General features: G+C 37.5%; 1 protein-coding gene across 4 annotated transcripts in view; it reads left to right on the forward strand.

Annotated features, from left to right (window-relative positions):
- Positions 1–5,247: 5,247 nt before the first annotated feature.
- The window catches only part of ITCH (itchy E3 ubiquitin protein ligase), a 154,392-nt gene continuing 146,721 nt past the window's right edge, over positions 5,248–12,918 (forward strand). For 2 of the 4 annotated variants that reach the window (XM_051979154.1, XM_051979152.1), the window contains exons 1-2: positions 5,248–5,669; positions 8,165–8,265. The gene's annotated coding sequence lies outside the window, so the exon portion shown is untranslated. The remainder of the gene's footprint in view (positions 5,670–8,164; positions 8,266–12,918) is intronic. The other 2 variants (XM_051979153.1, XM_051979156.1) reach the window with 1 other exon arrangement.

Below are 12,918 nucleotides of genomic sequence, written 5' to 3' on the forward strand. Positions count from 1 at the left end.
AGAAGAAATCCACTTCCCTCAGAATACATCCTCATACAGTATTGTTTTTGAAGTATATAATGATCTCCTGGTGCTGCTCATTTCACTTGGCATCAGTTCATGTAAGTCTCTCCAAACCTCTCTGTATTCATCCTGCTGGTCATTTCGTATAGAACAATAATATTCCATAACATTCATATACCACAATTTACCCAACCATTCTGCAATTGATGGGCATCCATTCATTTTCCAGCTTCTAGTCACTACAAACAGGGCTGCCACAAACATTTTGGCATATGCAGGTCCCTTTCCCGTCTTTTTTATTTTCTTTTTCTTTTTTTAAATTTTAATAGCTTTTTATTTATAAGTTATATGCATAGGTAATTTTACAGCATTGACAACTGCAAAACCTTTTGTTCCAATTTTTCCCCTCCTTCCCTCCACCCCCTCCCCTAGATGGCAGGATGACCAGTAGATGTTAAATATATTAAAGTATAAATTAGATACACAATAAGTATATGTGGCCAAACTGTTATTTTGCTATACAAAAAAGAATCGGACTCTGAAATATTGTACAATTAGCCTGTGAAGGAAATCCAAAATGCAGGCAGGCAAAAATATAGGGGTTGGGAATTCAATGTAATGGTTCTTAATCATCTCCCAGAGTTCTTTTGCTGGGCGTAACTGGTTCAGTTCATTACTGCTCTATTGGAACTGATTTGGTTCATCTCATTGCTGAGGATGGCCACTTCCATCAGAATTGATCATCATATAGTATTGTTGTTGAAGTGTATAATGATCTCCTGGCCCTGCTCGTTTCACTCAGCATCAGTTCATGTAGGTCTCTCCAGGCCTTTCTGAAATCATCCTGTTGGTCATTCTTACTGAACAATAATATTCCATAATCATATACCACAATTTATTCAGCCATTCTCCAATTGATGGGCATCCACTCAGTTTCTAGTTTCTGGCCACTACAAACAGGGCTGCCACAAACATTCTTACACATACAGGTCCCTTTCCCTTCTTTAGTATCTCTTTGGGATATAAATCCAGTAGTAATACTGCTGGATTAAAGGGTAGGCACAGTTTGATAACTTTTTGAGCATAGTTCCAAATTACGCTCCAGAATGGTTGGATGTACTCGCAATTCCACCAACAATGTATCAGTGTCCCTGTTTTCCTACATCCCCTCCAACATTCCGCATTATCTTTCCCTGTCATTCTAGCCATTCTGATAGGTGTGGAGTGGCATCTCTAGACATCATTTTTCAAGAAATTATCAAGGAAAACTGCCCTGATATTCTAGAACCAAAGGGTAAAAGAGAAATTGAAATAATCCACTGATCTCTACCCAAAAGAGATTCTACCAAAAAAGTCTCCCAGGAATGTTATAGCCAAATTCCAGAGTTCCCAGATCAAGAAGAGAATATTGAAAGCAGTCAGAAACAATTCAAGTATCTTGGAGTCACAATCAGAATAATACAAGATGTATATCTTCTATGTTAAAGGATTTGAGGGCTTGGAATATGATATTCTGGAAGGCAAAAGAACTAGGATTACAATCAAAAATCATCATAAGGGAGCAGCTAGATGGCACATTGGATAGAGCACTTGTCCTGAAATCAGGAGGACCTGAGTTCAAATCTGATCTCAGACACTTACCACTTCCTATTTGACCCTGGGTAAATCACTTAATCCCAATTACCTCAGCAAAAACAAAAACGAAAAGAATCATCATAAGACTCAGCAAAACTGAGAATAATCCTTCAGGTCTGTAAAATATCGTTTATTACTTAACCCTGGGCAGTCACTTAATTTGCGAATGCTCTGGTGTTACCCGATATTTCACATTGCCAGTCTCTCCTAATTCTCAGGGCATCAGAGAATCCTCTGGCCACTGACCTTTGCAGTGTCAACTAATTTTACCCGGCTCACTTCCTCTGAGGTCTTCAGAGGTCTCTGGCTATGATTTCTTGAATCATAGTTTAATAATCAATAGCATGCTCAAGAACAGCCATGTGCAAACTTAAAACCTTTATTATACTTGCTCACATAATGCCCTGACTTGTTAACTCCCAAATGAACCTCTGGTTTGCGAGAGACCCATGTGTTCCCTATCAAGCTCCTTACCTCTCTTGGCTGGCTATTCATCCACTTGGCTCAGCTACCCCAGGATAAAGAAGCGACCTCCTGCTGCAGCGGGCTTAAAAAGGGTCTGTGAGATCACATACCCAGCCAATCAGAGAGGGAGCCGTGTCCCGTTAAAAAGCTATCTCTATATGCCTGGGATCCCGCTCATGGAGCAGTCCCTAGCCACAGAAATTACTTCCGGGCCATTCAAACCTCCTGTTTGCACTGGGCTTAACTCATAAAAGTATTCTTACAAGGGAGAAAATAGATATTCAATGAAATAGAGGACTTTCAATGTTATTGGTGAAAAGATCAGAGTTGAATAGAAAATCTGACTTTCAAATACAAGACTCAAGCGAAGCAGAAAAAGATAAACAGGAAAGGGAAATCATAAGGGTCTTACAAAGATTAAATAATTTACATTCCTACATGGGAAAATGATACTTGTAACTCAAAAACTTTCTCATTATTAGGGCAGTTAGGAGTATATATAGATAGAGGGCACAGGTGTGTATTGAATATAAAGGGATAATGTCTAAAAAAAAATTAAGAGGTGAGAAAGAGGAATGCACTGGGAGAAAGGGAAAGGGAGGAGAAGAATAGGTAAATTATCTCATAAAATTGGCAAGAAAAAGCTTTTACAAGAGAAGGGAAGAGTAAGTGAACTCCTTCTTGTCAAAAATGGCACAAAGAGGGAATAATGTACATACTCATTTGGGTTGGAATGGAAAGGGCTGGAGGGGGCATGATAGAAGGGAGGGCAAATTGGGAGAGATGGTAGTCAGAAGTAAAACATTTTTGAGGGGGGACAGGGTGGAAAGAGAGAGAATAGAATAAACAAGAGGGAAATAAAATAAAGGAAAAAATAGCAAAAGTAATTGTTAAAATTTTTGAAGCAAGTTTCTCTATAAAAGCTTCATTTCTCAAATATATAGAAAATGATATCAATTTTATAATACTAGGAGTCATTCCCCAATTGATAAATGATCAAGATATATAAACATTTTTCAGATGAAGTAATTAAAATGATCTATAGCCATATGAGAAAAGTGTTCTAAATTGCTGATTAGAAGAATGAAAATTGAAATAATTCTGAGGTACTACTCCATACCTATTAGATTGGCTAATAGAACAGAAAAGAAGAATGACAAATATTGGAGAGAATGTGGGAAAAATGAGATATTAATATAGTGTTGGTAAAGTTGTGAACTTATCTAACCAAGTTTGAGAGCAACTAGATTCAATGGGCTATTAAAAACTTTGTATACCCTTTGACTCAGCTGTGTCACCAATAGATCTGTATCCACAAAGAGATTTTAAAAAAAGGAAAATGACCTATATGAATGGAAATATTTATAGCAGCTCTTTTCTGGTGGCAGAGAGTTGGAAATTGGGAGGATGCCCATCAATTGGAGAATGGCTGAATAAATTATGCTATGTAATTGTGGATGGAATATTATTCTATAAGAAATGATAAGCAGGATCCTTTCAGAAAATACATGAGTTGATGCAAAATGAGACTCATTGTGTTCATAATAACAGCAATAGTATAAGATGATTAGCTGTGAAGTCCTTAACTATCCTCAGCAATAGAATACAACTTTGAAGGACTTAGGATGAAAAAATGCTATGTTCAAAGAATTGATAGTGTCTGAAGATAGACTGAAGAAGGCTTTATTTTTCTTGATTTTTTTTTTTTTTTTGGTTTGTTTTACTTCACAACACAGTCATATGGAAATATGTTTTGTGTGACTACACATATATAACCTATTTTGAATTTTGAATTGCTTGCCTTCTCAATAAAGACGGAGAGGGAAGAAAGGAAAAATTTCGGAATCTACATTTTAAAAACAAATGTTAAAAATATTTTTACATATAATCGGAGAAAAATAAAATACTAATTTTTTTTTAAAAATAGGGTTGGCATGTTTTCCCAGTGACCCTGCCCTGATTTAGTCAGTTGCTCCCTCCTTTCATGTCCTATTGTGTCCCCATGTCTCTCCTACAACTCTGCCCTGAGCTTTGGACTAAGTATTAGATTTGTATGCGGCTTTTCCTTTATAGTGGATTGTAAGCCTCTGAGGACAGTGACTAGATCCTGCTTTGTTCTTCTTTGACCTGCATTGACCTTTATGCACAGTATGTGCTCTTGCACAGGACATGATTTTTCCTCCGTTAGGTTGAAGAAATTTTCTGTTCTCCTTTTTCTGGCTTATTAGTGCTAACAGCTAAGGAGGAAGTAGAAACGTTGTGAGGGGAAAAAAAAGCAGAGGAAGGGTAGAGGCTGCATTCTTGGAGTTTACATAACCAGGACACCACCTTCTGATTGATCTAGTTCTTAGCTGCAGCTTCTATGACACTAAGGGCCATCCTGGAGTATTCTGCAGTAGGTTGGGGATCATAGGGTTGTGAAGAGAAGGGAGGAGGGACTTGACAGGTTTTAACATTTTAGGCATTGCCTCCTAACACTTATCTCTTATCCTAATCACTTATTTCTATGCTGCAAAGTTACTTCTGGTGGTGATGGTGGTGGTGATGGTGAAAAACTCCAATGGCCCCAAGAGCCCATGAACTCCAATAGTTTGTTTGATAACTATTTGGTAAAAAAGATAAAAATTGGAAAAAAATTATTTTTTTTTAAATGAAGCATGAAAAAAGTTCCTTTGAAACCTTATGAAGCACATTCCACTGAGAAAAACCTTTGTGGCACCAATTATACAGATGGGAAAATTGAGACCCAGAGAGGAACTTTCCCAGAGTATTCCTTTTGCAGTTAGCTCAGTATTTTACTTCTCAAGGTTTCATACAGTAAGATTGATGTTCAGAGTGACTGGATACTATTGCACATCAATCATAAAAAAAGGATTAAATTGAGGCCGTTAAGAATTGAAGGGATTTTAGAGACCATCTGTAGTAGATCTCCCTTTTCCTCATTTCTATTTGGAAGACGTGGACTGTGATAAGTGATTTACTCAAGATCATACAATGACTTAGAAGAACTAGAACTTAGACTTAGCTATAGGAATGTGACAAATAAGACAACTGTTTTGAATCTGGACTTTCTGAATAGGGCCCTTTTGTAAATGGAGGAAAGGAGTGGGGTAGGAAGAGAGCTTTTCTTTGTTGCTAAAAATATATATATAAAATAAAATAAAATCTATGATTGACCTAGATTCTAAGGATACTTAGGATCTCTCCTGGTCATCATCATCAGTAAAAACCAAGGATTCCTCCTTTCTTCCCCTTTTCCTGCCCTTTCCCATATATTCTGCTCTATGGCTCTTGATTTCATTAGGAAACAAATTTTTTGTGAGGGTTGAAGGGGAACTGAGTCCCATTTTGGGGAGTTCCTGATGTGGGAACGACCCTGGTGCTCAGACCTTAGAGGTATTCCTCTGTAATTGTGATGCATCTGTGTTGGCTGGGAGATCCTCTTTTGTGACATCCCTCCATTCTGCATTGTACATAAAGGGTCAGGAAGAGACTTGTCTACTAACTCTGGGCACATCTGATGTATACATCTCTACCTGTTTCTCCTGCTTGAGGGTTTCTGGAAGGTAAAAAAAAAAAAAAAAAAAAAAGGCATACCCTACTTCTTTACACAAGTAAGGAAGTAAGGAAAAGGTTACATTTGTTATTTAATTATTTGTTGTGTCCAACTTTTGGGGACCCCATGAACCACAGTACATTAGGCCCTTCTATCCTTCACTATCTCTCAAAGTTTGTCCAAGTCCATGTTGGTTGTTTCCATGATACTATTTATCCATCTCATCCTCTGCTGTCCCCTTTTGCTTTTGCCTTCAATCTATCCCAAAATTAGATTTTCCACTTTTCCAGTGAATCCCAGCTTCTCATTATGTAGCCAAAGTATTTAAGTTTCAGCTTCAGAATTTGACCTTCCAGTGAATATGATGGTAGAATGAGATGGATTGAATATTAAAGTTGGAGGCAAGAAGACACTCACTAGCTATGTGATCTTAGATTAGTCACAATCTCTGTGAGCCTTAATTTCTTCTTCTGAAGAATTGGGGGGAACACTGCCCCATCATAGTTGTTGAATAAATCAGATAACATGTAAAATGTTTTGAAAATCTTTAAAGTGTTATGGAAATGTTAATTATTATGTATCAAAGAAGTGTATCATAAAAAGTTATTTGGACTAGTCTTGTGTCAAAAGCTAAAAACTTATGGACAATCTGATACTTGTCCTATTGGTATCCTCTCAATGTCTAAAGAATTATAGACAGAGTCCTGTGTGGGATGATGGGCAGGCATGATCAGTGGCTATACTTACCACTGGAAGGACTGCCAACATTGAAGTGCTTTGGTGTGGGGTGATGGAACAGGTACCTTAAGGAACTCACCAAGGTAAAGGTTAGAAGCAGGGTAGACATAGACGGTGGGAATATAGATGAACTCATGTAACAGTTTATATCTCTCCCTCAGAGCAGAAACTGCTTTTTTTTTTTTTTTAACTCATTTTTATGTCTAGTGTTTAACATAGCACATGTTCAGTCATTTATAAGTCATGTCTAACTCTTTCTTGTCAAAGATACTGGAATGGCTTAACATTTCTTCTCCAGCTCTTTTTAGAGAAAAGGAAACGGAGGCAAACAGAGTTAAGTGACTTGCCCAGAGTCTCACATTTATTGTCTAAGGACATTCACAAAGATATGTCGATCTGACTCCAGGCCTGACAATCTCTCCACTGCTTTACTTAGCTGCCTATATTAAGCTTTTAATAAATGTGATGGGGTTCTAGTGGCAGTCAGAGAGTTGTGGAAATCCCCTTTAGGTTGGAGGTGCAGGTTCTTTGTGAATGAATTCATGAACCCAAATAGTTTTAGGTGGCAAAAATAGAACTTTATTGTTGGATGAGAAGTCAGCTTTGCTAAGAGACTAACTTCATAGTGGCAAAGTCCTGTTAGGCAAATGGAGGCTGGCCTGAGAAGAGAATGTCTTCTCAGCAGGCAGGATCCTGGCAGCTATACCAAGGGACAAGGCATAGTCCTGCTTTGGACATTCTGCAAAGAAATGAGTAAACAGAAACCTACTAAATGAGCAGATCTTGGCAGGAGAGGAAGGGGTGGGCTGGGGCAGCTTGAGCTGATCAAACCAGGATCTCCCAAATGAAATTACTTTGAAGGCTTTTTCAGTCTGATTTTGAATAGAGATCCGGCTCGCCTTAGAAATGGCCCAGTCAGATGAAGCCACTTTACTTGTCCAGGAGATATGCTTTCCAGGAGGGCCTGAGATTTGAATCTCCCTTCTTTACAGATCAAAGGGTACACAATTTTAGAGTGTTCATTTTACAGATTAAAGGGAACACAATTTCACACCTCCATCAAATGTCAAATGCATACTCACTTTCTTTTCTCTTTTATTTTATCTATCTTCAGTGTACTAATATGTGCTATTATATTTTAAAGATTTGTCATTTTATCCTGTTTTCCCCTTACTAGCCTATAAACTTCAGAAGAGAATCCTGTGTTAGCTAAAAAACTTTGTATCATCCCCTGCATAGTGCTGTACAGTGTAAAACCTTTAATTAGTTTTGTTGATTATGAATTTGAAGAATTCCTTTTCCAGACCCAAGAGATACTCATGTTAAGGGCAATCTCTTTAAAATTTTTTCCTAGACATCACTCTGCCAGAAAGATATTCAAATATCTAAAGAACCTTCTTCTTTGGCTCCCTAACCCTACCCAACCATGAATCACTTGAAATCATAGTCTTAAACACCATACAGTCAGAGAAGAGTCTAGTTTAGGATTTTTTAATGTCATAGAGTCCATTAGACAGAGAGGTGAAGGAGATCTCTTCTCAAAAAAAATTTTATATATTGCATCACCAAGGAAACCTATATATTGAATTAGCAAAATGTCAGAAAAAGCAAATTCTAAGAACCCTGATGTAGTCTAACAGCTATTTTACAGATAAGGAAACTGAGGCCCAGAGAGAGAAAGTGAATAATGTTCAAGATTATATAGCTAGGAAGTGGCCAAAACCAAGTCCTGACTCTAAATCTAGCACTCTTTCTCTTGGGAACTAGTGGACTGCGGTGGAGGGATCCTGAAGAGTCAGACATGGCTGAAATGACTGAACAAGAAGTAGAGGGAACCCTAGACTTGAAAGCTAAAAAACCGGACCCAGGTCTGTGTCGCACATTTGCTTTGTGAGTGGGCAAGTGATTTCCCCTCTTTCCCCTTAGTTTTCTCATGGATTCAAGGAAGATATTGGATCAAGTAAAGTATGAGACAGCTTGGGCCTGCTAGGTGGCGTCACACAGCACAGAACGCTGGGCCGGGAGGCAAGAGGACTCATCTTTCTGAATTCAAATCAGGCCTCAGATCCTTAGTAGCTGTGTGACCCTGGGCATTTTATCTTGTTTGCCTCAGTTTCCTCATCTGTAAAATGAGCTGGAGAAGGAAATGGTAAACCATGCCAATATTTCTGCCAGAAAAACCCCAAGTGGGATCATGGGAAAGTCAGATATGACTGAAATGACTGAACATGACTCAATCTCAGAGCTGGAAGAGTCCTTAGAATTCCAACTTATGCCTAAACAAGAATTGTCCAGCGCTGATTTAATTCAGCAAGAATTTACTAAGTAGCTCCTATGGGTTATAGGCTAGGGAGAAAAAGGCACAAATAAAACAATCTTTGTTCTCTGGGACCTTGTATTGTACTTTAAAAAGGGCTGGAGGAGGAGAGAATGACAACTTGTACCCAGGTAAATAAAAACAAAATATATTGAAGCAAATTCAAAATAATTTGAGGAGAAACCATGGGGTTTTTTTTGGGAAGGGAGGCAGAGAGGAGGGTTTACTGGGCAGAATGTATCAGTAACTTCACATGATCAAAAAGCTATTAGGGAAAACGTGACATTTGTCTTGAACCCTGACAGTATTCCAAGAGATAGAGGAGGTAGATCAAGAATATTTCAGTCATGGGAACAAAGCAGAAGTAGAATTTTGTGTATGGGGATCATCAAGAAGAGCTATTTGTAGTGCTTTGCATATAGTAGGTGCTTAATAAATGCTTGTTCTCTCCTTTCCCTTCCTAATTAGAATATAGTAGGAACAAAGGGGAATTAGGTGAAATCCAATTAGACTGGAATCAGATTGTTAAGTACTTTAAATATTGATCAAAAAAGTTTATAATTTATCCTAGTGGCAGTAGAGAACCACTGAAATTTCTTGAGCAGTAGTGATGTAACAGGACCAGATCTGAACTTTGGAAATATCCACTCTGAGGAGAATAGGTTTAAAAGAAGAAAAACTAAGGGCAGAGAAACTATCTGACAAAAGGTCATTTTGCTTCTGTCTGAATACCTCAGTAATAGGGAACATATTACCTCATTGAGCCACTCTGTTCCAGCTCCAATAGACCGGAAGTTGTTTTTTTTCTTTTTGCTTTGACTTGCTGAAATTTCTAATTCCTACTCATTGTTCTGAGTTCCGCCCTATAGGGACAAGTAGAACAAGTCTGATGCTTTTTCCACATGACAGCCCTAGAGATATTTGAAGACAAATTTCTTTCCTAAATTTTAACTCAATAAACACTAAGCACCTACTATGTGCACTAAGCACCTACTATGTGCAGGTCTTCCCTATGCTGGAGATAGATGCTAAGCTTAAAAACGACAGGCTTAGTTGTCAACAAATATACTTGTTGTATAAATAGCATGGAGAACTAGGACTACTCAGAGAAAGGTCAAATGTTGGGTGTTAAGTATCTATAGGAGAACTGAAATATGGGTACTACATGACTGCTGCATTAGCCCATGGGTCATTGTGAAATCCTCATATCACCATGATAACTATCTTAACTAATATTTCTTTTCTTTTTCTCCAGAAGCTTTATTTCCAGGGTCTCTTTAAATAATAACTCTTTCCTTAAATCTTTGCCTAGAAACTCATCTCATTTTCAATGGATACCCTAACGTTTATTCAGTCTCTTAAGATTCTGAAGAAATTTTTTTTTTTTTTTTTTTTTTTTGCTATTACTTCCTTCCCTGCCCCCTCATTTTACAAAAAAAAAAAACTTAGGTCCAGAAAGAGGAGGAGGTGAATAAGAAAGAAATGACTTCGTTAAATGACATAAAAATGACATAGTTAAAAAGAGGCAGAATTGGAATTTGAATGCAGTACACTTCCCTTTGTATTCTTTGGTTTTCATAAGGGCCTCTATCACAGTAGGAAGCTGAAAGGGTAGATCTAGTGAGTTTTGAAATGGAAGCATGACTCAGGACTTTGCAAGGAAAGCATCTGGCTCTTTTTCAATCATTTGCTTCCCTGTATGCTCTTTTTCTTTTTACATCTGTTTTTTTTCTCTTCAGTTTCCTTACTTTCTCTCCTGTCCATTACATGTTCAATCTCTTTTCCTTCTCTCCTCTTTTTTGCTCTCTTCTTTTCCAGCTATTCCTAACTCTTTGCCAAAACACTTCTCCAGGTCAGATGGTCAGAGGAGTAGTTTGGCATTTCTGATGCCAATCTGACCCAACTCTGTCCCTTGCTGATCCCTAGTCCACCCCATCCCCCTAGGATGGGAAAGTGGGATTAAGTAATTATGTGTTGTTTACTGTGCATGCCTATTGATGATAGAAGTAATTTTTGAATACAGAGAACTCTCTATTCAAGAAGAAAAATGAGCATGAATTGGGCAGAAACCTGGGTTCAATGTTATAAGCATCAGCATTATACAGTAGAAAAGCAAGGAAAAGCCAAGAGACCTGATTTCTCTTGCCAACTCTGTGCATTTAAGCTCTGCCATTTATTTTCTCTGTCTTTCAGTGTCCTCTTTTGTTAAATAGAGTTAATAAACGGTCCAATGAGTTGAGATAAGGTATGTACAATTCAGCACTATATAAATGTCAACTGTTGTTATAAATGCTGCCAGACCTACTTTGGGATCCTGCTCCTGCTTATTCCTGGGCAAAAATTTGCTGGTCTTCACGGAATTGCTGTAAGGGTTAGGATGCCTCAGAAATACTATCCATTCACCTATAAATTTGGCATTTGTTAAGTCTACTTGTATACAAAGTAGATATAAAATAAGGATAAAAATATTGTTTCTCATTTTCCATTATGCCCAAGTGCTAGTGGCCTTCAGTGGCTGCTTTGTGAAATCAAGAGAAGATCCATTAAATCTCAGATCTCGAAAGAACCTCAGATATCTAGTTCAACCTTTATGTATGTATACTTTCTAAATGTTCATAAAAGTGATTATCCGGTCCCTTCTTGCATACCTCTGATAATGAGGAAGTCATTATCTCCCAAGGCAACCCATTAGATTTTTTTGAATATATATAATTGTTATTTCCTTATATTGGATCTTACTCTGCCTTTCCTTAAAATTCCATTCATCACTACTATTTAAGCCCCCCAGGAATTATAAAGAAAAATTCTAAACTTTCTTCTACATAACATCTCTTTAAGTAACATATTGATCCTATTAAAATAATTAGCTTGTTTTAAACCTAAGGGCAATTACAATGTTTTCTTCTCTGAGACTTAAGGGACTTTATAAATGAAAAGTTACTGGTTTCAATCACAATCTCAGAGCACCCCCAGTCAGAAAAATTCCTAACATTTAGGCCGAGATTTAGCTCGGTTTCAATTTATATTTATATCTCTAGTTAACCCTTGGCCTCTTTGTGGTTGGGGCAAAATTCATGTCACTAGAAATGTTTGGGGAACAAAAACAGACTATATTATAGTTTCAGAAGGGAAGTTAGAGAGAAAAGACTTTTCTTCTTCAGTATTTCTCTCAGTCCTTGTGTAGGTGGGATATACTGATGGAATCAGCTTGTAAAACCCACAGCCCTCCTGGATGTCTTTTCTCTTGGTCCTTTTGTTGATTGGTTGCTTCCTACAATAAGAGTTCTTTTATGTCTACATTTTTTGATTCTTCTTCTCTTCTTAAAGACTCTTAGAATTTTATTCTTAGGTGGCTCCTTTTATATAATTTCTTTAGGACATAACTAAGTTTCTTTTTTTAAATTTATTTTTTATTAGAGCTTTTAATTTACAAGTTATATGCATGGATAATTTTTCAGCACTGACCCTTGCAAAACATTCTGTTCCAACTTTTCCCCTCCTTCCTCCCACCCTCTCCCCTAGATGGCAGGTAGACCAATTCATATTAAATATGTTAAAGTATATAAATAACCAAGTTTCAAGCAATGGCTTGGATTGATTCAAGAAGGTTTAAATTTCTGGTTCACACCCCATTCTGATTAATGAATTCATTCTAACAAAGGTAATAATCATTAAGTAGTTGGATAGCCAATGGATCGCTACTCTTACTTTTGAAAGGTACCATCAGAAAGAATACTGGATTTGGAGACAAAGGAGTCAGGGTTAGATTTTTGGCTTGACCTCACTCATCAAATCACAATCACACTATCTGTGAAATACTAGTATGTTTCACCTTTATAAAATGACATCAGACATGATAACCTCCAAGGTACCTTCTAGCTTTATATCCCATGGCTCAATTTCCTCATTTCACTATTTTACTGGTATGCAGGCTAAAAGCCTCTAAATAGCTGAAGAAAGGTATGGACTATAGCAGCTTTGAATTTCTTGGCTTTTACTGTTAGTTATCATGATGTCTCCTTTATGCAAGAAGGTGTATCACTGCTTTAGTCATTACTAAGTTTTGTGGCACAGATCTTTGAACTCTGATTAGAAGCTTTACTGTGCCAGCCCCAGTGGCCTCTAAACCCAGTACAATGGCACATAAATGGAAGGGAGAACTCCTTGCTTTTCAAGGCCAGGACATTCTGGGCCCCTCAGGTAT

This window comes from Antechinus flavipes, chromosome 2, assembly GCF_016432865.1.
Source record: "Antechinus flavipes isolate AdamAnt ecotype Samford, QLD, Australia chromosome 2, AdamAnt_v2, whole genome shotgun sequence".
Lineage (NCBI taxonomy): Eukaryota > Metazoa > Chordata > Mammalia > Dasyuromorphia > Dasyuridae > Antechinus > Antechinus flavipes.